Genomic DNA, 25666 nt, shown 5'->3' on the forward strand with positions numbered 1-25666 from the left:
ATACATTCAGGTTTTATGTAGGTATCATGCTTAACTAACTCTGTACTTAGATAAATATCAACAAAAATTAGTATTATCCTACACTTGTAAAAATATAAACATAATAATTTCGTATTTTGACGAATTAAAAAGATAACTTAATGAGACATTAAATGATTTCCCCTTGAAAAAAGGCAATATAAATAAGAAAAATAGGTAGGTATGCACTATTGATGAGTAATTTGGTACGGAAGAAATCACTTCAGGTACTTTGCAAATTTTAACGTTTCAAGAGTCGCCATTAGTCCCCACAGTTTCTCTCCACCCCCTCTCTAAATTACTTGCTTCCAGCATCACCGTGCGTCTAGTCTCTCGAGGTGGAAACTGATAAGACAAAGATAATGATGCAAGTAAAAGATAAAGATAAGGTGGAAAGGCAATAAATGCGAAATTATTCAGGAAAAAGTTTTTCTTTGGATGCCACTTCAAGTAAATTCCAGGCCTAGATCTAAACTTAATATGAACAAATCTTTAAATAAACCGCACTTTGCAAAAGATTCTCAGCTGCATTGGAATATCTAGCTTTCAAAGTATGTGGCCCAGATCAGCGGAGTCAAAGTCTTACCATCACTCAAACTCTCACCGCGCGTTATCGCTGAGCGTCCAAGATTCACACAGGAAGCGAGATGAAAAAGGATGCCTTGGATCTGTCTCTTCCTCGCCGGATAGCCTCGCTCCTTATTTGGACTGAATTTAAGGCGAAGTGATGGAGGAAACCAGCATATTCATTCCACCGCTATCATCCGGGATACATATGTGACCCCTTTTCATGCAATCTTCAATATTGGACGTGAAATTGAAACCACGCAAAGGACCTCTTTCACAAAGAATCTCCGAACGAGTTATTACGATCCCGACAAAAATTTAAACGCGACCGAGAAGACTTTAGTAACGTTTAGCCTATAAAAAACTCCCTTCTCAATTCAAAACTGGCAATATTCGTTGCCAAATGATAATTTTTCCAAGCTGATAGTTGGTATTGTACGTATAAATTCACCTATGAATTTCTTCTGAAATTGCGTCCAAATAAATGTTAACTAAATAAAATGCTGAAGATGATAAGATAAGGAAAGCCGAACAACAGATTGAAACTATTAAGTTGAAAATCAATTAAGGGAATAATGATCTAAGTAATCATCAGGCATGTTTGCAACTCAGGTTTTAAATCATATATACGAAAATACATGGAAAGGGAACAAAAAGATGAGCATGATAGATCTACAATATCAATGAGATTGGAGGACAAATTCTTTTGGCCATGACTTCTTAAATCATGCCCACATGTTATTTTTTTAAGTTTTTCCCAAATAGTAATTTTATCCTAGTATTTTCATGGCGTTACTTTCCCTAGGATCGCCGTGGGGGAAGAAACCACTATTGGAGCCCGGTTCATTCGCACTTTCCATCGTAAAACAAGTTTATTACACTACCAGTTTCAACTAATTAATCCATCACCAGTAAGGCAATATACGTGATGCATTGTAAAACCGACGAGAGCTATATTAGGCGAAACGTGTTACAGTTACGTAATACAGTTATTTCAAATGGGAAAATTACAAATGTGCCCACATTCAAATTAATCGCTAAGCCAGGGGCAAGCCTAGGTTACGAGAGAGATCTCGAAATAACTGTGGTAACATGATGGGTCGTCATCACTTGTAGTGGAACTTGTTAAAGGATTTAATCCAACGCATGTTAGAGGACTTCCAATGAGGATAATTAACCCTGAATAAATGGTTGAAGCCGGAAATCGAACCTCGGTACCTAGCAGAACTTCTCGAACCAAATCACACCTCAAAAGGATATTTTCCTTCCAACATTACTCCGCCTAATATTGGCACCACATTGAAAACCCAGAATATTTCGAAACCTTCGTTCCCTTTAATTTAAATAAACGGTGTCACAAATAGCGTGGAATTGAAAAGAAGGCAGGTATTCGTGGGGCTCGGTTGACTCGCAGCAATCGCGAGAAGGCAACCGTGAAAGGGAGATAGGAGTAATGGGAGCGGGGGCTGGACGCCCGGAGAGAGGGCGGAAAGGAAGGAAGGACGTTAGGAGAGACGGGAGGACGAAGGCTGAAAGGAGAGGTGAGAGGGAGAGCGAGAGGGGTGATTGCCCGAGGGAGGTGACTGATGGCCGAGAGAGGACTGAGCAGATGATGATGATGGTGATGGAGACCAATGGACGAATATGAAACTGGAAGATGAGCATACACCACCCATTACATGGTTATTATTTTTTTGCTGACATTTGAAGGGGGAGTGGCGCCGCAACCCTATTAAGCGAAGGAGAACGGAAATGAAATGATTTTCCACCGACCTCATGCCCACCCACATCCCCTCCATTTGGATGTATTATTCCCCTCAACGTATTCAGTGAGCCCTCACGATCGATGTCTTCGCAACACGTTTAATCTGTCATTGATCCTTTGCCTTTCCAGAGAGCTCACTTGAGTTTAACCCTGCCCACGCCCCTAGAGACCCAAAAGTTGGCTTGATAGGTTTGGGCAGAGCTTATTTCGTACCAAACCGTAAGGCGTATGTCAGCCCCACTTGGAAGAAAGGTAGGCAGTTCCTTTCCATGTTTCGACGTGCGGTTCCCCAGAAAGGTCCCAGGCTCAAAAAATTACGAAATATGGGTTTAGCAAAGGAACTCCTGGGGCGCTATTCCACCAGTCATACACCCAATACCTGTCCCCGTTATACCTCAGCCTATCGTCCGTGGATGACGCACCAAGATACTACCTGGTAGGCTCCCACTCAAGGGTTTCATAAATGGAGTCTGAAGTGGGGAAAAGCTTAGCCATCGCCCCCGACGCCTACAGGCACGGCGGTAAATGAGTCAGGATGATGGAGGGAGAGCCGATAAGTAAAGATTCCTCCTCAGTGGGAGTAGAAGAGCGAGGGACGATGAGGATGGCGCTGAAGGGTGGGTATTGGCCGTGGGGGAAAAAAGGGAATTCAATTTTGTAAACTCGATGAAGCGTTTAAACTCCCCCACCCAGAACTAAATCGTATACTATCGCCGCAAAGTTGACTCGCCCCAGCGTGAGGAATCTCTTTAATGGAATGACCGAGCAATTTTTACCCTCGGTAAATTCCAAAAGTCAGTGATTTCTGGTTCTCATATAGTTTCCAATTATAAATTACTTTTTACTTACTTTCTCAGTGCACCTAACGGAATCACTAAAATTGAAAACGACGGCGTAGTGTGAGAAATTAATAAAAAATTCGCAATCTGTCTCCGAATAATATATTTTTCAGAGGCACTGCATGTTTCAAATTTTTAGAGGCTTAGATTTGAATAGATTATTGAATGATTTTTTAAATACAATATTCTGCTAATAAATCCCCATACATTTGTTTCTCGCAAAAATATTTATTTTTGTACTGAACTTTACAACCATGGCCCGTGGGAACAACCATGGGAAAACGGTTCATTAAAATGGTGGAGTAAGGAATGAAATAATATGGGCTATTCAGCAGCTAAATGAAATTGGCAAAAATAAATTAGATTAAACAAGAGATAGTCTTTGGCCACATAGAGAAATATATTGTTTCCTACCTAAAATTATTGTCACGACATTTTCCTTAAGAAAAAAATATCGGATTCCTTTTGCCAAGCGAACGATGGACTAACCTATTTTGGAAAAATATTTATGTTTTCTTTCTTCCCAATAAGTTTAGTCCAGCATCAAGATGTTGCGATGCAGAAGTTAAAAACACAAACCAACTCCAGAAAATCAAATTTCTTTTGAAATAGCTGTGCATAAAGACGCGCAACAGTAAAACAAAGCTATGTTACTCTAATTCTTATATATAAAAATCTACGATTAATATCGCGTACCATTTACGATGCATACGAAGGGCTCGCAAATACTTCAAGTAAAATTGTCTACTTAAGTCAAGAGCTTAATCGGATTCCAAAGACAGTAATTAATTTCGATTGGAATAAGTTCTGAAGCAAAAAATGAGGAATGAATAGTGTATGAAAATCTACGAGATCTATATAAATCAAAACCCTTTGAAAGAGGAGTGGTCCCTATACCACTGCGAAAACACCATTAATTTCAACGAGTCCCAAGCTATTCGGTATCTGCGCCGGATCAGAGAAAGAATCCTGGAACTGGGAATGATAAAGCTACTGGTCTTCCATAACAATCAATTTTAGAAGAATAGTTTATTATTCATACTTGATTGTTCGTTTTCACCAGAACATGACATGCGTGCAACTAGACACGTAAAGCCGTATGATGAAGAGCAAAGATACGATTTTTATGAGAATTACAAAATCGTAAAAGTAACAACATACCCAATAACGAGCAGTTCCTTTCTTACATTTTGTGAAAGGTCGGGAGTTAAAGACTCCGGACATATCATCTATATTTATGGTTATATACAAGTATATTTAATATACATATGCATATATATATATATATATATATATATATATATATATATATATATATATATATGCTTTCGTAGACGTACGGAAGTGCCGAATAGTACAATACACAGTAACACACAATATAGAAACACAAAAAAAGAAGAACACTCACACGTATTTTCTTGATATTTCGACGGAAACAATCCGTCTTCATCTGAAGATATAGAAGTAATGACTGCTGGAATTGTTGAGGTGAGGGGTGCGAGAGAGAGGGAAGGGGGCTAGGGGAAGGGGAGAAGTTGAATAGAAAACTTGGACTGCATCACACAATTTAAGAACGCTTAAAAAGAACACTGGCACGTTATTTCTTAATAATTTCGGCGGAATTTAGCTCCGTCTTTCTCAGAAGAAAAAGTAGTACTCGAAAGTAGTAAGTACTAATTTTTCTTCAGAGGAAAATGGATCTAATTTCCATATATATATATATACTCATATATATAGAAACAGATATAAGGAAAAGGGATAGGAACACATATAAAGGACGAACACAATAAAGGTGGGGAAGGCGGAATCGAACGGATCACAAGAGTAAAAATATTTCCTTGACCGGGACTCGAACCTCGGATCTTTCCACTTGCCGGGCGCATGCTCTTAACCACTTGAGCTATCGAGGAAACGTAATTTACCCTGAGATCCGTGGGTCTAATATGTCGCCAAGCGCCCCGATTCTTTAGCCTAGAGATGGCGTCAGGGGACTGTTTCACCCACCAAAGGAGAAATAGACAATACACAAGAGGAAAGGACAGTGGTTTAGAATTCATACAACATCATACAGGAAAGGAACAGTGCGTTTCGTGGCACGCATAGCCAGAAGAAAGAGATGAGCCACATTGGCCAAATACACATTCAAACACGAAATCCCGCCAAACGGCGAATAAATACTCATATATACAGAAACAGATATAAGGAAAAGGGATAGGAACACATATAAAGGACGAACACAATAAAGGTGGGGAAGGCGGAATCGAACGGATCACAAGAGTATGTATATATATATATATATATATATATATATATATATATATATATATATATATATATATATATATATATATATATATATATATATATATATATATATATATATATATATATATACAAACACGCACACACATACAAATACATGAGTGTGTGTGGAGGCCATATTCACCCAGATACAAGGGAAAACACATGCAAACACAGGAATACATATGAAGGTCAGACACGGTTTGTAATGAAACTGGAAGGAGGCGCATTCCAAGCAGAAAAATGTTTCCTCCTCTTTGAAAAAATCAGGAAACTCTCCTACACACACCCATCCCATCTTCCACCAAAGATTCACACCTTTTTTTCATTTTCTGGGATAATAGTCCTTAAATCCATTCTAAAGGACCTTTTTCCCACCCTCAAAAATCATAAACTCAAGGTAAACATTTTCCATGTGTGTCTCTTTTTTACGGAAGACATCACGCCAACCTTTCCGGCCTACTCAAATCCCCCAATACTCTCTCTTAATCCCTCCACGCCAAAAGCCACATCACCGTGCAAACGGGTTAGATGCCGCACAATTCCCACCCTCTACACTCCAGCCCTCTTTCACCCGCTTGTCAACTCTTTGCCATATCTCCCCTCCTCCTATTGGGTTTTGAACAATGCAATATATCTTTTTGCTCATCTTTTTGCAAAGGATAATGTACCTCAACACTTCATATCCGTATTAACAACCACCGCGAAAGTTTAAAACATTCTTTTTAGCCAGCTGGCCCCCCTATTACAAAAACACCCGTCCCTCCATCACTTTTCATCTCATGATAAAGTCCTGCACACAATAATTGCTTTATTGATATTTACCGACACTCTGGACCAACTCAAAACCTTAAAACAGATCTGCATAAGGCTTTTTGAAGCTTATCTCAAAACATTACCGCTGTTCCATAGACCTTTTTCCCCCAACACCTTTTGCCCCTCCTTCACCCTTTTAAAAGAGTCATTAAATATACCCCTCCCATTTCCCTTCACACCTTCTCAATCCCCCACTACCTTCAATCTTCCCGTCCCCTGAGGAAGAGGTGATTGTGCCATTGGAAATTATAATCAAAACAGATGCCACTTTCTCTGTTTTTACCTAAATTTATTCCGCTCAACATGTTTATTTTTTCCTACCCCTACTTTGCTTACCTAATGTTCATCGTGATAACCAAGTACTCAAATGTCTATGCATAGTTAAAATGCTCTAAATCCATTTTTTCTTCTTAGTTTAGATTTCTCACAAAAATCCTCTTTCCTCCCCACCATGCGTTCTACCTCATTGTTTGTTTTTGTTGCCGTCAATTTTATTTCGTCGCCTCTAATTCTTCTCTCTTTCTAGCCTGTTCTCAAATTCTTAAAATATTTTTCTTTAGCGTCCCCGTCAGCAACTCTCTCCCTGCCATAAATTACCTTATCTCTGAGAAAGACTCCTTGCCCGACGCGAACTACTCCTAATTTCCCCACTACTTCAAAAAAACTTCCCGAAATGGTTAACTGTTCTATCTGCTGTAGATTTTCCTGACAATTCTGGCGTTTTGCTCAGACATCCTTCTCAAAAAGCTCAACTACTTTGTCTGTGTAAATTGTTCTCCTAACATATGTATCGCGCTAACCTTCTGATACGCTCATCAATCCTCGTAAAGTCTCGACTGCAAGGCCTAATAAAACTTGATTATCCTCAAACCGAATTGATTTTTAAAATTTTTATAATTTTTCCACCCACTTTAAATCCTAACTCCAGTTCTTTTCATGCCTCATTTAGCATTTCCTCAAAGCACAGTCTGAAGAGTACTCGTAATTGATACCCAATCTTAAACTTCTTGCGACTGTATATCCTAAATCCCCATCCGTCACTTGTTACTGAGTAGTCAGAGATATGTACAAGTTAAGTCATAAGTCGCCTCTCCTTCCAATCTACTTATATCTTCTGCCATGCATTCATTAATTCCACCTAATTCACTTCATCAAAAGATTTCTCGAGCCCTTCGAAACAGAGAATTACATCCTGATTTTATTCTATGTTCCTCTTTATCAGTGATCTAATTACTGCTATGGCTTCAAGCGTGCCTCTCTCCTTTCTGAACTCGAATTAATAATCCCCTAAGCACTCATGCGTTCTGCTCTCCATCCTCTTATTGATCATTCTGACAACCACTGTAGCTACGAGTGAAATCAATCATAGGTTTTTGTAATCATCACATATTGGTGCCTTTCCTTCTTTTGGTATAGGAACTTAAAGAGATCTAATAAATCCTTCCAGCCAAATCCCTCCCTCATAAAAATGCTATGTATTATCCCATTATTCCCATAGCTTAGGGCTGGACCTAAGCTATCCTTAACTATGTTATATTCTATTTGTATTCTATGGTCACCTTGACTTGATATCTTTACTATAGTGATCCTCTATGCTATACTTTCCGTCTATCTTGAATATTTCTTGGTTAAATTAATAATATACTTGATGTATCTTTTGCAGTTGCTCAGATTCTCCCTTCTTACATCTTGGCAGTGCCTGTAGAGCGGACTTATTCCATCCTTCTCTAAACTCTTCACATCTTCGCACCGCATCTTTCATCACGCTTCTTTCGCTCTACTTGTTCCCCGGCTCATTTTAACATTTATTTCTTTGTACATTGTACATTCATTTACCTAATTTAATGTTAACATTTCTCTCTTCTTCAGTTCTCCAGTTCTCTCATCTTTCTATGCATTTTGTCTTTAATTCACGCTTTCCTGGTCCTTTCATCTACTGTACCTTTAGTCTCGTTTTCGTCTAACGAAATCGTATTTTTGCTATGTTCCCATTTATCTACCTTTTTCCTAATTTTCAATAGTAATTTTCTATAACACCTCTAGGTATTCCTTACTTTTTACCCCGCTATGCTTCTACACTTCCTCTCATTATCCAATTTCCCTCTTTAGTTCTCTTTAATCTGACGTGACACTTCATCGGTACTAATTTACGATCTCATTCAGCATCCGCTTCTGGGAAAATATGAGAAGGTACCACGCCGTTACAATACATGCGCATAATCATAACATTGTCTCACTAGTCCGAATTTCTGAACGTTTTCCATGAATATATTATCGCATTCTTGTTCTTAAACCAAATATTATGAATGATTAAACTCTACATCTATTTGGCCATCTATGTAAATTCTTCTTTGATGCTTTCCAAAGCAATCTCGTTAGAATTAAATCCATCCCCATGAACTTATTTGATTTCGTTCCACTGAATTCACATTCTATCGTGCAATGAAATATGCATCAAACTAAGCTTTCTTCATCTACTTCATATTCGCTTTATATGCTTATGTTTGTGGGCCTAAGGATTTTACCACATAGTTTCTCTGTATATTATTCCACTTTCTTCTGAATTTTCGCTCGTCCTATTGATAAATTTTCCTGATTGTCTTTGATAGTGTGCTCAGATTTTGCCTTCATACTTCCTGAAATTCCTTTCACTTTCCTGTTTAGCAAACCGATATCATTCTCCTTTGCACGCTTTCCATGTCCTTCTCGTCTTACACTATTCACCTCATCAATTTCACTCCTCAGCATATTATTCAAGTCTTTGCACCTCAATCCTTCTAAGTCTATGCGTTCATTTTTTCATTTCCTTCTATCTTGTGTATTCTCGATCATTTTATCTTTAATCTTTGGTTTCCTTGTCACTATCCTTCATGCTACTCCTATAATGTCATTTTTGGCTTTATGTATGACATTTTTGAGATATTACCATAATTATTCTATGGTGCATGTCTCCCTCTCGTCACTTGTAAATATGTCTACTGCCTATTGGTACATCTTATTTTTTGTATCGGTTAATGACTCCACATTTCATTTCCTTAACCTTCTTTCCTGCTTTATCCTCTTAAATCTAATCTCACCTGTTATTAGCACAATTATTATCTGAATCCGCATGGTCCCCCGGAAACTGCGAATCAATTACGCATTTCGTAAATGTGAGTCTCAGGGTAAAATGTTCTAAATGATATCTCCCTAAATCCCCGATCATTTTCTCGTATGTCTACATCTCTTATGGTGTGTCAACTGGGCATCTTTATAATGAAGCCATTTGTCCGGCAGAGCCATATTACGTTTTCCCTGCGGCCGTTCCTTAATTCAAAAACGCAAGTCCCCTATCTCTTTCAATTCTCTTCCTACGCCAACCAAAATCCCAGTCAATATCAAATGTTTCCTTGGCGAGAAACTCGAAATTATTTCTCCGATTTTATAAAACAGTTTTTATTTTACTTTTTCCCGAGAGCTGCATGTGTACATATATCGTATACGGATGCAAATAATGGCCAGCTTTTCTGTCACAGATTTCACTTTCACTCGCCTAATCCTGGTTTGTATACTACGTTTCTTCAAACCTTTTTGTTCAATATCACTGGCCCCCACTCTTTATCACTGGCCACCACTGGCTCTCTCCTCCCGTTGTGTTACTCTCTAAGTATAGTTCCACTATTTCCCTCTGTCCTTCCATTTCAACTCAATCCACCTTAAAATATCCACACTTCCTTGTTCTAGCCAATTTTGCTCTCTTCTACGTTATCGCTTTCAATTTCACTTCGCAAGGATTTCTTTTGATGAATAATGCAGAACACTTAATTCTCTTTTCCTGCCACGGTGGTACGGATCTATTGGGCCGGTTCCTGTCGTCCCTAGGACTCATACTTATATTTGGTACCATCATAGAAGTATTTGTATCATCATTTGTAGAAAATATTGAGGTGTAAATAATTTAAGTGATTTCCTTTGTCTTCCTAAATAGTGTTTAACGTGACAACATTACACGGATGTTCGTCCCACTGAGTTCAGACCCCTTTTCAGCCACCTTACTGAGGAAAAGGTGCTATACAGACTACTTTTTGTAGGCTCCCAACCATTGACCTCGCTTGAATAGGTGACCTGAATAGGAGCAATTGACAGTGCATCTCCAGAACAGCTCTCGGTGTCAACAGAGCACACAAGTCGTTCCATCTCGTCAAGGTTTTAGTTCATGGGGAGGGAAAAGGCAAAGTAAATATACTAGTTAAGAATACAAATGTGTAGAATTTACGACACTTAGTTCCCGGCGATCATGCTCGGGCGTTTTCACATGTATTTAATACGCATTTACACCTAAATGCACATCTTTGCATTCATAAATGTTTATTGAAATTTAAGTTTAATACGCTCACCAGGAGTTGTCACCTGACAGCATTCTCCCTCAAATTTACCAAGAGAATTATTTCTCCGAAGAGAGGCAATTGAGAACTAATACTACCAAACGAAGGGTTCAGCGCGAGGATTCCTTTGATATTTGAGGATAACACCTGTCACCAAGCACTATGGTGAAATTGGAAGTGAAATTATTAATACGCATACACCATACATTATTTTGATGCTATTTAAATGAAGTTCAATGTTTATTCAGTTAAAAAGTACGTCATTTATAAGAAAATGCAAGTACATATAATGTAATAAAGCACCCTTGATATTTTGAAAATAGGAGCCAGAGCTGAGATAAGCTCAAAAATACACAAAGTCGTCATGAAACATGATTTGAATTCATTCATCTCGCACGTTCTTTTACCCTCGCCCTCTGGAGGTGGTGTCCCTTCACCTTGTCCTACTCAGAGCAATATATACGTACATGTGCCCCCCAACCTTGATGTCAACGAGAGCGCCATACGACATGGAGTATAAGTTATGATGCAATTTCCTCAAAAGTGTACCAGTACTGCATTTCGATTCCTGCTACAACGCGTTGATGGGCGACAGAAATGGATATTTACCGTGCAATTTCTTTTCAGCAGACCTATGCACTGACACAGTACTGGTAATCATAAATGGTCCAACTTGATGTTAATATTAATGAGCGTATTTATTCATGTGCACGAAATGAATGTTTTAAATCACCTAAGGGGTGTGTGACAGAAACTCAAGTGTCCTATGACTATTATTAGTACTCGCAAAAAAATAGATGTACCAGTGTTTACTTACTTATCAGAGATTTTCATATTTAGAGATAAAGAACAATTTTCTTGCTATTTTTGGAATTAAAAAAGTATCTTTCCTTCAAAATACGCCAATTCTGAAGTCTAAAGAAAGACCATTGTGAAAAATATGATTTTCCAGCAAAACTATGAAGAAAGTTACAATATACATGTGTTAAAATTTAACGAAAAGAGAACTAAAGTAATAAAACATAATAACACCTTGTAGTTTTCCAGATTTTAATCAACGAATGCTAATTAAAAAGCTTTGGGTGAATTGCAAATGTTTTAACTCCCATAGAGCAAAATTTTATTTTCTTCGAGCCGTCAATGAGATCTTCTGACTTTGCATCCTACGTACTTGAATAATATGGCAATTTTGAAAATATTAATGCGTAATAATAAGTGTTGTGTAATGATCTACTGAATATGGAATTGAAATGGGCCAAATACAGTAAAATTTACGTAAAACTCAAGCTACAGAGTCAACAAACGCATAAGCGTTTCAGCTATTACTTATAGTCTATTTTGGCAGCCATTCAATTGACCATTATTTATCTCATCTTTAGCCTCAATAACTCAATTACCACCTTAGTTCATCCTTTACGATGGTTTTGAGGTATCTTAAAAGCATCTGAAAGCTGTTGGAGGGATTATTTTTTGACAATTGACACACATCGGATTCAGAAGTTCTGCTCCATCAAATGATACACTAGGGCTTCTCATTTGGCTACGATTATTCACAATCAATTTTCCGTGGACGATACGAGACTCCATTATCAATGATTTCTGACAGTCATTGAAATAAACTAAACTCGACATTCGAAACGAGGACAGCATAACGTGATTTTAAGAAATATGGGTTCTGAGCAAAATGGGGTAAACTTGCAGATATTTTACGAATGAAGCGTATGACAAAACGCACAGCTTAACAGCCAGAAAATGCGATTAAGAACTGACGTTCTCCTTGAATAAGGTTTTATTCTATAGCGTTAAAAAAATTCCTTATTACATTGGTAATAGTTGTTTCAAGATAACGGCCACTATTAAAGATACGATCAGTTTTTCCATTTATTCTGTGACCGTAACCAGAAGTACAATAAGTATTTGTCTTACTTCATTTTATATTGTTTGGAACAGCAGAAAAGTTTTATTGTAATGAATAGTAAACGGTAAAATTTGATATTCAAAGAGATTTAATTAATAAAACACACAGAGAAGTGAGATATGATGACTGATTCCGAAAAACAGGTCAATTGTTACAAAATTGCTCCTTCCTATGTTTTATTTTAAATAAATATACTGGGTATTAGATTGTTTTTCCAAATTACTTCGGCAAAAATCATTTAAACGATAACCATTAACTACCATAATTTATCGATAGTTTAAAATAATTTGTCCGAACGAATGCAGCGTAAGGAATACCTAAACAATTTCATAAATAGCTTCAGCCGATTCTGGGGTACAGAGTCTGTTAAAGGTACAAGTCTCCATGTAATATACAGGTACTTGGACTTTAATGCTACGTGGAGATGCGGGTATTATCGGAGGCTATGTTACTTTCCAAAGTTTGGAGACATTAAATTGAAAACGTTTAGATAGTAAAATTTCTTCACTGTCATTGAAGTGATAAAAAACACTGTCATTAAAAATTGAAGTTTAAGGCACCTTTGTTTCGGTACCACCTTCAAAGTTAGTATCCTTCCGTATTCCGATTGAAGAAATTGGAAATTATATCTGTGCAGATAGGGGATGAAACCACAGGTAGTATAGGGAAAGAAACTGACCACCATACCCTGATGGGTGACCGCCACACGCCAATTAGGATATCGTACTAAGTGCTCCCTCACCAAATTTCAAACCAAACCTCAAGTATGTGAACATGGTTTGCTATCAGAACGTATGTCTATAAAACAAATTAATAGATTCTTAACCAACAGGGAAAACGTATAATGATATTTTAATCAATTCAAAGATTCTCAATTTCATTAAATTTAACCTATATAATTTCTGGTACGCCCCGTAATATGTACTCTAACATGATGAATTATATCAATAAATACTACCTCTCATTAAATTTTTGACCGCGCGTCACGCTCTACACGCATGGTATCTAAAAGGTCATCGTATAGGATAGGAAGGGTCAATGACATGCTCGAATGTTCCTTTCCTGAAAATATGAACTTACCAGATGGTTCCAAAATAATCAGCCAATATCAAAGTTTTCTCATTTTTCAGAGTCATCCCTTATGAGCTTTTTATCGTGTCTTTTCTAACTGACTATTTTTAATCAAAATGTTGTACATGATCTCTCCTTAAGAATACTAATAAATATAAACATAATTTAAAGACTGGACATCACGCCGTCTGGTCCCAAAACTCTCTGCCAATTTCAAAGCTTTCTCACTCCCATAGCCATTCTCTGAGTGCTTTGCATCAAAGTTAACCTACCCAACAATTTTTTATTGAAATGCGCAAAAACAACTCTTCCATTTTTTTTATTTAGGGCACCCAATGTTTTTGCTCTCTTCGGACAAGGCATGACTAGCACTTCACGCTTACGTTGGATTTTTTTGCAGTGCCCTCGTGAGGGATTGCACTTTCGTTAACACCCAAAGAGATAATGAAAGCTTTGAGCGAGGTTTAATTTTTAACCATTTGCATTTACTTTTCATTTAATCCTCCTATTCGTACATTATATAAACTTGAGAGACTCCAATATTTAGCCTACATAATGAATGATGCACTTTTATCCGTTAACTGCATGGTGTGATTGCCTCCTCCCAAAAAAACAGGCAGTTAATGTATCCACTTAATGAACCCAAGATAATAAAATTAACGACGGAACTCCGTGAAATGAATTAAAAAACATGCAACGCTTGCTCATGCAGAACATTTGGACTGATAAATTAAAATATTATTTAAAATATGACCATTACATCGTCTGGTTTCAAAATAGTCAGCCAATATCAGAGATTTCTCATTCCCATGGCCATCCTCTGTGTGCTTTGCATCAAAACTGATTTGGCCAACTACTTAATAACGTTACATTATTGCTTTTTTTAAAAACTGGAATCCAAGGATATTGAACAATGTACCTATAACCAATAAGGATTGATCACTAAAGAAAGTAATTATTTTCTCCACGGTTTTCTCATAAAAATGAAATTTCTAGCACCATTTCTTTTGCATTGCTGAGTAATATATTTGAGACAATCAACTGTCGGCATAAAAACACAACTTTTCAGAAACTAGAATTGTTAAATATTTTCTTGCACATAATTTAAACCACACCGAAATGCATCCAATTAAAATTTAAGTGATAAAGTGTGCATCTGCTTATAAGGATAAATAGTGGTTTAAAAATTATTCATTTAATAACTAGTGTAAAACTAATGCAAGACGGCCAATGAAGAAAGAGTTAGAATTGAAGATCAATGTGTAAGAATTATGTAACAAATCAATAACTTTTCAGTCCCCCTAAGTCTAGGTGAATACTAAAAGAATACATATCTGTGATTAGACTGTTATATGCATTATTTTAAGCGATTTTTTACCGTACTGTATTTTAAAATGTCATAATCTTTAATTAAATATAATCAGATATATTTATTGTACAATAGAAACATAATACTTTCTGTGACCAAAATTAAATATTAATTTAGTTTGTTAATTTTTATATATCCACGTAATCCTAGCTAATTGAAATTAGATGAAAGGGAATAGATCTTAAACAAGTATAATGAAAAATATTTTTCCTTTTTCCTTTTTGTTTCTATCAACCTATTGTTGCCTAGAAACCTAGGACGGGATGAATGACTTCCCGAGATCATTAACCTCAACGTAATATCACTCGTTCGGGTCGCGCTCCCAACCTGCTACATCTCTGTTTCCTCTCTATAATGCGATTTGTTTCCTTGTCTTTCAATCACATGATATTTTGAAATATTAATTTTTTTTTCATTGATTCATTCGCCCAGATCATTGTCATTTTCTCTTCTCCAGATATTCTTAGTCCCTCATACTTCGATTCTTTCCACCGTGCTATTACTTAGTGCTTGTTGCATACCTCAGGGCTTGGGCTTCAACCGACCACCCCAAACCTGGAGCCAACATAAAGCATCAAAACCCATCCCCAAACCCCCCGCCGAGCTTCCAATCTGGAGAAATCCCGTTAAAAAGGGTCAATCAGCGCCTGGGTCGCCAAAGATTTGTGAAAATCCCGTACCCTTACGATCACAGATTTCCCGCCCTCGAGGCGCCGAGAGGAAGACTGGGATGGTGGGTGGGTAGTGGGAGGGTGGGAGAGCGTGCGGAAAAAAATAAACCCGCCCTATTTCTTTTCCTTTCATCCAATTTCAATTCTTTCCTCAAGGCGAAGGAACGAAGTGAGAGGGGGGAGTGAGAGAGGGGAGGCAGGGAGGAGATCGCCAAGTATATTGGATGAGGGGGCAGGAGGGAGGGAGAGGCGGAGAGACGTGGTGGAGAGACAGGGATGGGGTGGATCCACGGGCGAGGTGTGGGTGTCTTCTGAGTACGGCGAAGAGCACGGGCACGGCTGGATTGGGTTAAGCGCGGTACAGCTGTTTAGAGACGGCGAGAGCTCTCGTTTTCCCGGCAGAGAAAGGCGGTTGGGCTTATATTTCTTGCCATGAGTGGAGCAGGAGGGGGGCAAAGCAGAGCTAGCGTGAAATGGTATTATGCGCGAAGCAAGAGAGAGAGCGGAAGGCGGAGATAAGAGCAAAAGAGGGGAACTGAATGGGACGGGGATGGGAAAAAATGGGCTGCTACCAAAAGGCGACGGAGGGGGAGGAAGTAGGAGGAAGATGGAGGGTGGGAAAGCATCCCCTTGTCCGTTACCAAGGCCACGGGGCTTCGTACCTACTTGGTGGCGGAAGAGAAAGCAGTAACACCGAGGAGGAGCGCGGAAATAAATGGAGAAGGCATTGAGAATAGATGGCACAAAGCTGTCCAATTAGTCGAGGGTGGTTTAGAAATGTGATTATCACACGGGGATTGTAATGGTAATGGGTTTTAGGCGTTCTTTTTCATGGGTGGACGATATTTTCCATTTTTCTTCGAACTCGTCGACTTTTCAATTAATTTGCAAGCAGCATGAGCAGAGGAAAGGTGAAATTGAGGCGCTCTTGGTAAGCAAATGAGTGGGGAACCGTTTTAGGTGAGACGAAAGCAAGAGCAACGAAAATGTGAATTAAACTGCCTGGAATCCAAATATCTTCGCCTGAGTGCCTTTATAGCCGATTATAAATTATGTGGTAAGATTAAAAGGATGAACTCCTGGATTTGGTACAGCATGTGAAATATATCGTTTCATTGTATTCAGGAGTGAGAATGAGCACTAATAGGTTTTATTCCTCAAACATACCAGCTAGCTTACATATTTATATGTAAGGAAATTCTTAGATAATGCCAGCAACCATTTGTGTTGCTTAGGAACAAGACAAGGAATGGGGTGTGGCAAAAATATGGCTACGTTGCAGGTACTCCGATGGCTAGCACATTTCCCCGCACCAGGTCCTCAATGAAGAGCGAAAAAACACCAAAAAATCACCTAATTGATTCAGTTCTATTTCTTCAAGCCTTTAGGAAGAATTTATGGATTAAATCTTACAAACTACAAAAGGAAACAAAATAAAACTTTCCTCCCTTCAGTTCAACAATGAAATTCATCATACTCAATGACTGCTGGCTAGTTATCAAGAAAATCCGGGAAATTATAGAGCCGTATGTAACCTTTTATGATTTTATTCAGGGAAATATTCTGACAATTAGATTTCTCTGGGAGATAAAGAGATATCTTTCAACATGGACTTACCTATACTTTTTAGACCTAATTCAGCGTTCATAAACGTTGCATACAGGTGTATCCTGTATATTCTTTACTATCAACCGAATACAATCAAAATCAAATTATTCAATGACACAATTCTTTGCGGCATACTTTCTGATTTTTATTATATTGCAACGCATAATCTTCTTCCATTTCATAAAATGTTCATTTGATATTCTATTTTCCTAAGTTGACCTTCCATCATTATTTTCTTTTTTTGACGTTACTTTTTTCACTAACTCGAATATTCCTCACCCTTTAGAACGAGTTTATTCATTTTTATCCCGTTCCTCCCCAGTGCACATCGACACAAATTTTAAGAATAAATTCATCCAAAAATATATTAACCATCAATTTCCAGTGCAACGGTATAAATTTGGCGAGCGGGTAATTAAAAAAGGATAATCATGCTATAGTTTTTGGAAAAAATTGCTATACTTGAAGAGAAGGAAGAGAACCTTACCAGGAAATAAGCCTTCATGAGGAAGAGATAAATTAGAACAACCCCACGATACACAAGAAAAAGAAATAACTTGATACTCCAAAGACAAAGTAGGAAAGATAGCATTTGGTAAAAGAAGCAAGAGATTTTTTCTATTTGGATAGCAAGATCACTAGCGATGGTATAAACTTTATGAATCTCGTTAGCCGAAAGGATCTGCCAAGTATGCTTTCAAAAAGAAGGAACGAGTATCAACGATAAAGGCAGCAAGGAAAAAATGGAGAATTAGAAGAGATGGAAAGGTATTGGCTCCGGAGGACCATATAAGTAAACATGATAGACAGGTTAACGAAAGAAAAAAATACTTCGAAGAGCTAGCGAGGAGAGACATCTATGGATGATTACTAGAGGAATAGGTGGGTTGGGGGAATAGGTAGGAATAGTTACTAATAGGGCACATCATTAGAGACAATATATGACTGTGGAGCATTATAAAGGTAGAATAGAGAAATATAGTTACAGAAAATGGCTAAGGATGAAATTTGAAAAGCAGGTGATGGATAACGACAGCTCAAGAAAAAATAAAAAAATTAAAAAGTTGACAGATGACATAGATGGTTGCTATAAATTGATTCTCTGATTTATAATTGGGAAATCAATAAAGTTAAGGGTTGAGTGGGTCATGAAAGACTATGAATTGAGTCGATTAGTTAAACGAAGGAGGAAAGAAGTGTACTATGCCATTTTGCTATTGTTGAAAGAGTGTATGAAAACTACCAAAAATGGGAGAGTAAATATATTGAGAAATAGTTGTAGGCCAAAAAAATCATGGATGAATCTGGCTAAAGAGACTTCTATACAAGACATCCTAGAAGTCTCAGAATATTTAAGAGCATTAAAGTGACAGAGATCATAGAACTATGAAAGGAAGGATATTGAATTCATGTATTCAGTCTCTTGCTAAAACGTAAAATAAGAATTATTTGGCTCTGCCTACTCTGAAAGAGAACAGTGTATAATTGTATGTGTATACTTTCACGCTAAGAATTCAATGCCTCAGCAAAAAAGGAATTTTTATTCTCACAAATGTTTAACTTGTTCGCCTCCTGAAGTTTTCATGCAAGAAAGGTGAATTCATTTAGTCCCCCACAAAAAAAACAATTCTATATGCTCGATTTGATTATTTTTGTTTTTATCAAGGTATTGTAAAATAGCACCTAGACATTAGCTTAACAGATGGTATTATTAATATTTGACCTTATCATAACAGCTACTTAATTGAGTAAAAGTCTCGATTTTGGACGACTTCAAAGAAATATTGTACATTACAGGGGTTCTCTAAACGCATATTTCAGAATATACTTCTACTTGCTGTGCACTGTTTCATCATTAAGCTCTTCATACTTTTATACTATTCAATCCGTCTGAAAAGAATACTTATACCCTCTTTTCCGTAATTAGCAAGTCTTTTCATTTTCATGCAACCTTCAATATCTTCACAATCCGTTCTACTACCTCTCATGGTCTCCTACACGCTTTCTTCGAATTTAACCAAGCGATTCCTTCCTCGACCGACCATTGAAAAGCCTTTGCCAGTCGCCTTTTTCAACTTTGAGAGAATTGAAAAGAACTGAGGTTAAAAGCTAACCAGCTTTCTTCTTTTTCCTCACAACTCCACAGCCTCTGATCTCCGCTCATTTCCTTGCATAAAATACCACACTTTGAAGCCACACAGGGCTACACTCCATGATATAATATTAATAAAACTGGGTATGGACGGTTTTTAGTTTCTGTTACATACGTTTTTGAGCTTCAGTTTTGCGAAATAAGTTTATCTTTTGCACCTTTTGGGTGCAAAAGTTAACGTTAACATTCTCCAAACAATTTGTTTTAACTTAGAAAAAATATTTAAATTAGTGGTGAAAGAGCTTTTTATAGTTTTCACCTCATAATATCCCATGATAACGATTTATAAAAGAGCAAAAATGGCTTAATATTCCATCAAGTGTGCATCGGCATCTATCATAAATAAATAATTCCATACATGGAGATACGTCGGGCATGTGTTGCCCAAAAACATTCCACGTGCACATTGTTTAGTTGACACGCATCAATTCAGGCGAGTCCGAAAAATTGCGAACACTGCAAACAAGCCAGTTCGAAAAAAAGGAGTGAGCATTAAAAGTGGGTGTAACAGTAGAACCGAGAGGCCTGCAGTGAATTTTCGTCCATATTTAACAGAGCCATGACATTTTCTCGGCCCAAGTAGGCCACGTAATTCTATGACAATTCAGCTCACGCAGCGCAATAGGAAGAACTGCGCACCGTAATTCTTCTTTGCATAATTATCTCCTAGTCAATGCCTAGGAATAATTGAGAATTATATGCACGTCCGAGCAATTTGCACTCAAAGAGTCAGTCAATAGCAATTGAACGGCAGACGTTAACGACGTTAACGTATGACCTGCTGTAGGAAAGGAGAAATAAATACTTGAATCTTCCGCACATATGAAACTCATAGAAGGAGGAATAAAGCGAGTTTTAATTTTATTTTCTTCTTTAAAATTCCGAAATTCCTACTCAAAGCGCCGGAAGGGATCTTTGAGAGAAAAACTTAAAAGAGAAAAAACCGTCAGATTTTCCCGGGGTGGATCGCGAACGGTACTTATGGAGCGGTAACATCGAAACACGAAATATATCTTGCTACGTCGGCGTCCGTTGTTTTGGAGGAAGGTCTCTTGTAGAACGGCTTTACTGATGTTGTGGAAGATACGCATTTACCGACTGAATAAGTTTCTCGGATCCCTTAACAACGTCGTCGGTTCGACTCCATGTGAATCGAAACTATTTTAAAATTCAAAACCATAATTAGAAGCTATGTCAAACATGTAACACCAACTAGGATTATTTTAAAATTAATTAATCAATTTGTAGATATATCAATTTTCATGTTTTGAGGCTTGAATGAAATTATTATTCACAATTTAACGCCGAATTTCCAATATGTTTTACAGTATCCAAATTATGTTATGAAAAAGAAGGAGCAAAGTAAATTGGCCAGTCACATATGGCCCATTTTGAGGTGAGTTAAGATCATCTTCTGGCAGTGAAATACTTTGGTTTACTCTTTTACAGAAACATATTAGAGAGACAAAGGATACAAATTGAAGACACATTTATCTCCAAAATAGTCTTTTTCAAACACGACAGTTACCTCTTTCTTCACTCCCGGGCGATTTGATTTTCTCTTCGTAGAGGAAACCAGTCTCATATTTGTTCAAGGGTTACTTGTCACGTTGACGTTTTTCAGTCGAGCAAATGGAATTTATTCCGAAAATCGATTAAATGAAATTGAAATGTACAAAATCAAAACAACAAATTCTGCTGAAAATATTAAAGGGTCACAGTCCACACGAACTCTAATTGTTACTGTGATACCGTCGACCGCCATATTGCGTCCGATTTGTTTTTTTTTTAAACTGGGAAGTTTTCTCTTCTACAGAAATAACATTTCCACTCCTAGGGCACATTGAAACAAGAAAACTATGCTTCGATGATTGTACGGGAGCAAAAGAAATAATTTTTTTCGGACAATTTCAGCAAGAAATTTTGATAGTGAATATTAATAAAATTCTGTGGCATGTGCCTGGGCTCTAACTGGAAAACCGATACTTCTGGCACCAACGGTGGAGTCCCGGGATAAAATTACACTGAATTTAATTAAAGATATTCTCCGTTTGTGATAGATATTAAACGTGTCTAGGAATAGTATTGTCCTGTTTTGCCCACAGATCCCTACCAGTTAGCCCCAGAACCTGCAAAACATCGAGCAATAAAATGGATTTTCAGGAGATAAATGGAAATTAATACTTGTAGTACATTGCACATATATGTACTTACTATATAAAGTTATTCAGAGATTTACCTAAGACCTGAGCGTCTAATCACTCACAAGGGAGAGCAATACAGTACATACAAGATGGGGCGCAGATTATCGATTTTTAAAAAATACATTAATTTTTCGCTCTCAGTTTCTCATAGATATTTTATCTAAGCTACAGGTACGTTAGACTTAGCGCCACAGTAAATGTGCAATGATGACTGAATATAAATGTCATCACTGGAATATTTACTGAAAAATATTTCACAATCCTCATCCTAAACAGCGTTGAGATGTTAATGCATAGGATGTTTCTCCTTTTACGGTCACGATAATTAAGGATTTTTAAAAGCAATGGATGAGTTAATGTAGAAGATAAGGCTTTAAATGATATGCGGTAATAAATTAGAGCAAATAAATTTAACAGGATTTCCGACGCACATGTGGGAGAGGTGAAAACCTTCTTTAAAAACATCTTGAAATGCGTGCCAGGGTTATTTTAAACCTTGACTTCCATGATGCAGCTAAGTACGTGGTGAGAATTGGAATATCAGGGGCAAGTCTCTATAATTTAAAAGTGAATGTACTGGTATTGTAGTTATTTACACAGAGCTTTCTAACATGAACAAATTTAAAGTAAGACGTAGTTAATACTTATCACAGTTTGTTCATGTTGTCTAGAATCTTCTTCCTTATTAATAGTTATCTCAAAAGGCTCTCTAGAGACCTATATTGTTGACATGGCGACCCCAAATGTTCACATCATGATTATCCAATACCGTTCATAAAGAAATTTTCCCAATATGTTGCTTGTATGCAGTTCCTTTTTCTGATTAACATGGCTAAGTATTTGCCAGCAATATCTATAGTTAACTGGTAAAAGCAATAGTTATTTCTCCAACCCCTATTTATGCCAGGTTAAATTAAATGGCGAAAACAGGGATGCTGGCATATTTGAACTTAAATGTTATATCAATGGTGTAATTATTGATGAATAACTCCGATATAAGGTAAACTAAATACACTTTGCCCTTATACTAAATTTTCTTCAATTTTGAAGTTAATTTAACTGGTAACAATAAGTCAAGTCTTCACGGAATGATGTATTGATCGTTTTTTATCAAGAAATCCTTGCGCGTCCTTCACTTTCCATTCAACTTAAATCGTCATCGAAAGCCAAAAATTTCATTGAAGGATTAGTGTAATAGAAATAAAGGGGTTGAGACGGAATGTTTTAAAAGTTCATAAACAGGGTATGGAAATTAATCAAGTAAAGAACAGCAAGAATTTGGCAACAATAATAGTGAAAAATTCGAGGTAAAAAGTTAAAAAGTATGTGGAGCCGAATGGACGGAGAACGTTATAAAGAAACAAAGAATTTATAAAAAACAAGTATAATAACACAGTAATTAACCCGATTTTCGGTTTGGTAGGTGATGGAAGAGTTCACTAGTCCACACGGCCCCCTACCCTGATGTGTGAATTTCAAGAGCCCAACGGTGTGTGAAATTCACACATCAGCGTAGGGGGACCGGCGCCTTTCCCTGTGCCGGTTGTGGTTTCCGAGGAAAGCCTGCTGCACAAAGAAGCACGTAGGTGGTAGGTAGGCCCTTGGGTGTAACTGCAGGTGCCCACAGAGGCTTGCCCAGAAATCGAACCCGGAGGATCCAGATCCTCCAAAAGACCCACAGAGGCTTGCCGAGAAATCGAACCTGGGTCCTCCGGGTTCGATTTCTGGGCATAGAACATAGCCCGGTCACTAGTCAAACACTCTACCCCGGGACTCTCACGACCCACCAACAACACAAGTACACACCATTCAATAGAGACTACGGTTAGACTATATTTTGAATGCTTCTATGTGTTTCAAGAAAATAGTATTTACCAAGAAAATATTAGCAAGAAGTGCTCAAAATATGGCCGGGGAATTCTGAAATAAAGGGGAAGAGAGTGAGGTTGAAGGACACGCTAAGAAACTATAAATGACAAAATTTTGTTGTATTAGAAGAAGCACTAAATTCACCAGGCTCTCTTTTGGAAAGAAGATTATTTCAAGGATAGTTCAAAAGGAAGAGATGCAGAATATAGAGAAATAGATGAAGTAGGATACTGATAAAGAACGCATGGGGAAGAAAGGGGCATCGGATAGGCAGAGCGCGCTCAACAGAGAAATGGAAAGAGCTATTAGTTTCCGAACCAGCAACCGGAACAAATTTCGAGACACGAGTACGACTATTCAAATGTGTAATCAATTTTAAATTAATTTATAACCAGGATTCCAACTAATCACTGTAATTCACTTCAATAAAATGACGAGAATATTCCTCCCAATATAAATTGCCTTCAAGATGCAGACGGAGCAAGAACAAAATATCATGTGAGCAAAGAAAATAGTCTTCAGAGAAAATAAAAACCTACAAATCTTTAACTGTGGCACAGGGAAAAACGATAATTCATATGTCGGCCAAATTGGATGAGTTTAGAACTCTTAATGGTCGTTGAATAGGATTTTTCCTTGATTTGTCACAGTATTCTACCACAGAGATCATTCTTATTCTTGCTCAAACTTCTGGGACACTTATTTGACCTGAGAAACACAAAAACCCTAGGGTAAGGTGAAAATCCCATGTCAACTTTCTCGACAAATATTGATACAGGTAATTTCATGGTTAGCTACGTTATTTCATTTTCCGTTTTCTCCATAATAATTATTCACCTACATACTCGTATATTATCACTTAGAGGGGACAACTAATTCTAATGAATTTAAATGCAATGTCAAACCGGATTAATTTTAATAGTTATGACGTATAGAATAAAATCATTTCCAATTATACATACGGAAACAAAAGAAAAATTTTTTTTTGTATCATTTATATCCTCAAAAGCAAGAACAAAATTTTCCAAGACATTCCACACAAACATAGAAGGTTGAAACGCCCAGCTGGTGGCGTTCATCAATTCTTTGATGAATGAGTTTATTCACGCGCCTTTATCCACAAAAGACCTTCTGCACCCTGTCAAGCATAAAATGTATGTAAACATTAGTTGGATAAGAAAAGCCTGTTATGACGAATGTAGACGAGGTGCCATAAAATTGAATACAAAAATAATGGTGCCAGTAAAAAATACTTACGGAAAAGTACGCTACCCTTTCGGACAAAAAGTATTGAATGAGTGAACATTGAATGTAGAACTCATCATTTGAAGGCGGAAAACCAAGAGTAATTGAATACTTTCCCATCTTTTATAGACAAACGACGAATTTTGGTGATTAATGGTTAGTGCATGGTTGGAAAAATACTCACAGATTATTCGAAGTCCACGTCTAAAGATGAGTGTGTCAAGTCCAGCTGTCGGCATAGGCGAGCCAAAGAGGGATATACACTGATGTTTTGCGAATGAAGCATTACCTCGAGAACACGCGGATGCTTATTTCTCGGGTAAAAGGGTGCCGAGAGGTATACTACAGCGAAGAGAACCCACGGACGTCCGTTTCTCCACAGTCACACGCTCATCACAAACAAGCCCTCTTCTTCTTTTGGCCCATGGATCTATACGTAGGTAATCATATAATCCGAAGAGAAATTTCCTTTTGGCGGATCACTTTCTTCTACCTCCAACCTAAAATGTGGAAATCACCAAAGCATAAAGTAAGACTGGGAAATATGCCATTTTCCACTAATTCAGAAATATATTCTTATTCCTGAGGAAGTCAGAACGCCATTACAGATCATTAGATAAACCCTTGAAGTTGTAATTAATTTGTGTTTATAAGCATAACAGCCAAAAAAGAGAGTATTTATCCTCACCACTAAATTTAATTTGCTGATTTTGTTCGTATTATAATAAGTATTAAAGAAAGTATGTTTTGGTATTGATTGATCAGTTTATTGGATAATTTTGTATGAATTGAAAAGCAATTATTCCAAAATGTTTAGCAATTAACAGTGTAAATCTATTCGCGGATTTAACTGAGAAAATAAAATTTTCTGTTCAAATTCAAACAGCAC

General features: G+C 37.4%; 1 long non-coding RNA gene across 1 annotated transcript in view; it reads right to left on the bottom strand.

The window, feature by feature from the left end:
- Positions 1-25109, bottom strand: part of LOC139691871 (uncharacterized) — a 58965-nt gene extending 33856 nt beyond the window's left edge. Inside the window, exon 1 of the long non-coding RNA XR_011701699.1 lies at positions 24962-25109. This is a non-coding gene — a long non-coding RNA (uncharacterized lncRNA). The remainder of the gene's footprint in view (positions 1-24961) is intronic.
- Positions 25110-25666: the final 557 nt, after the last annotated feature.

This window comes from Hetaerina americana, unplaced genomic scaffold (assembly GCF_022747635.1).
Source record: "Hetaerina americana unplaced genomic scaffold, ioHetAmer1.1.p SCAF_4, whole genome shotgun sequence".
In the NCBI taxonomy this organism is placed as follows: Eukaryota; Metazoa; Arthropoda; class Insecta; order Odonata; family Calopterygidae; genus Hetaerina; species Hetaerina americana.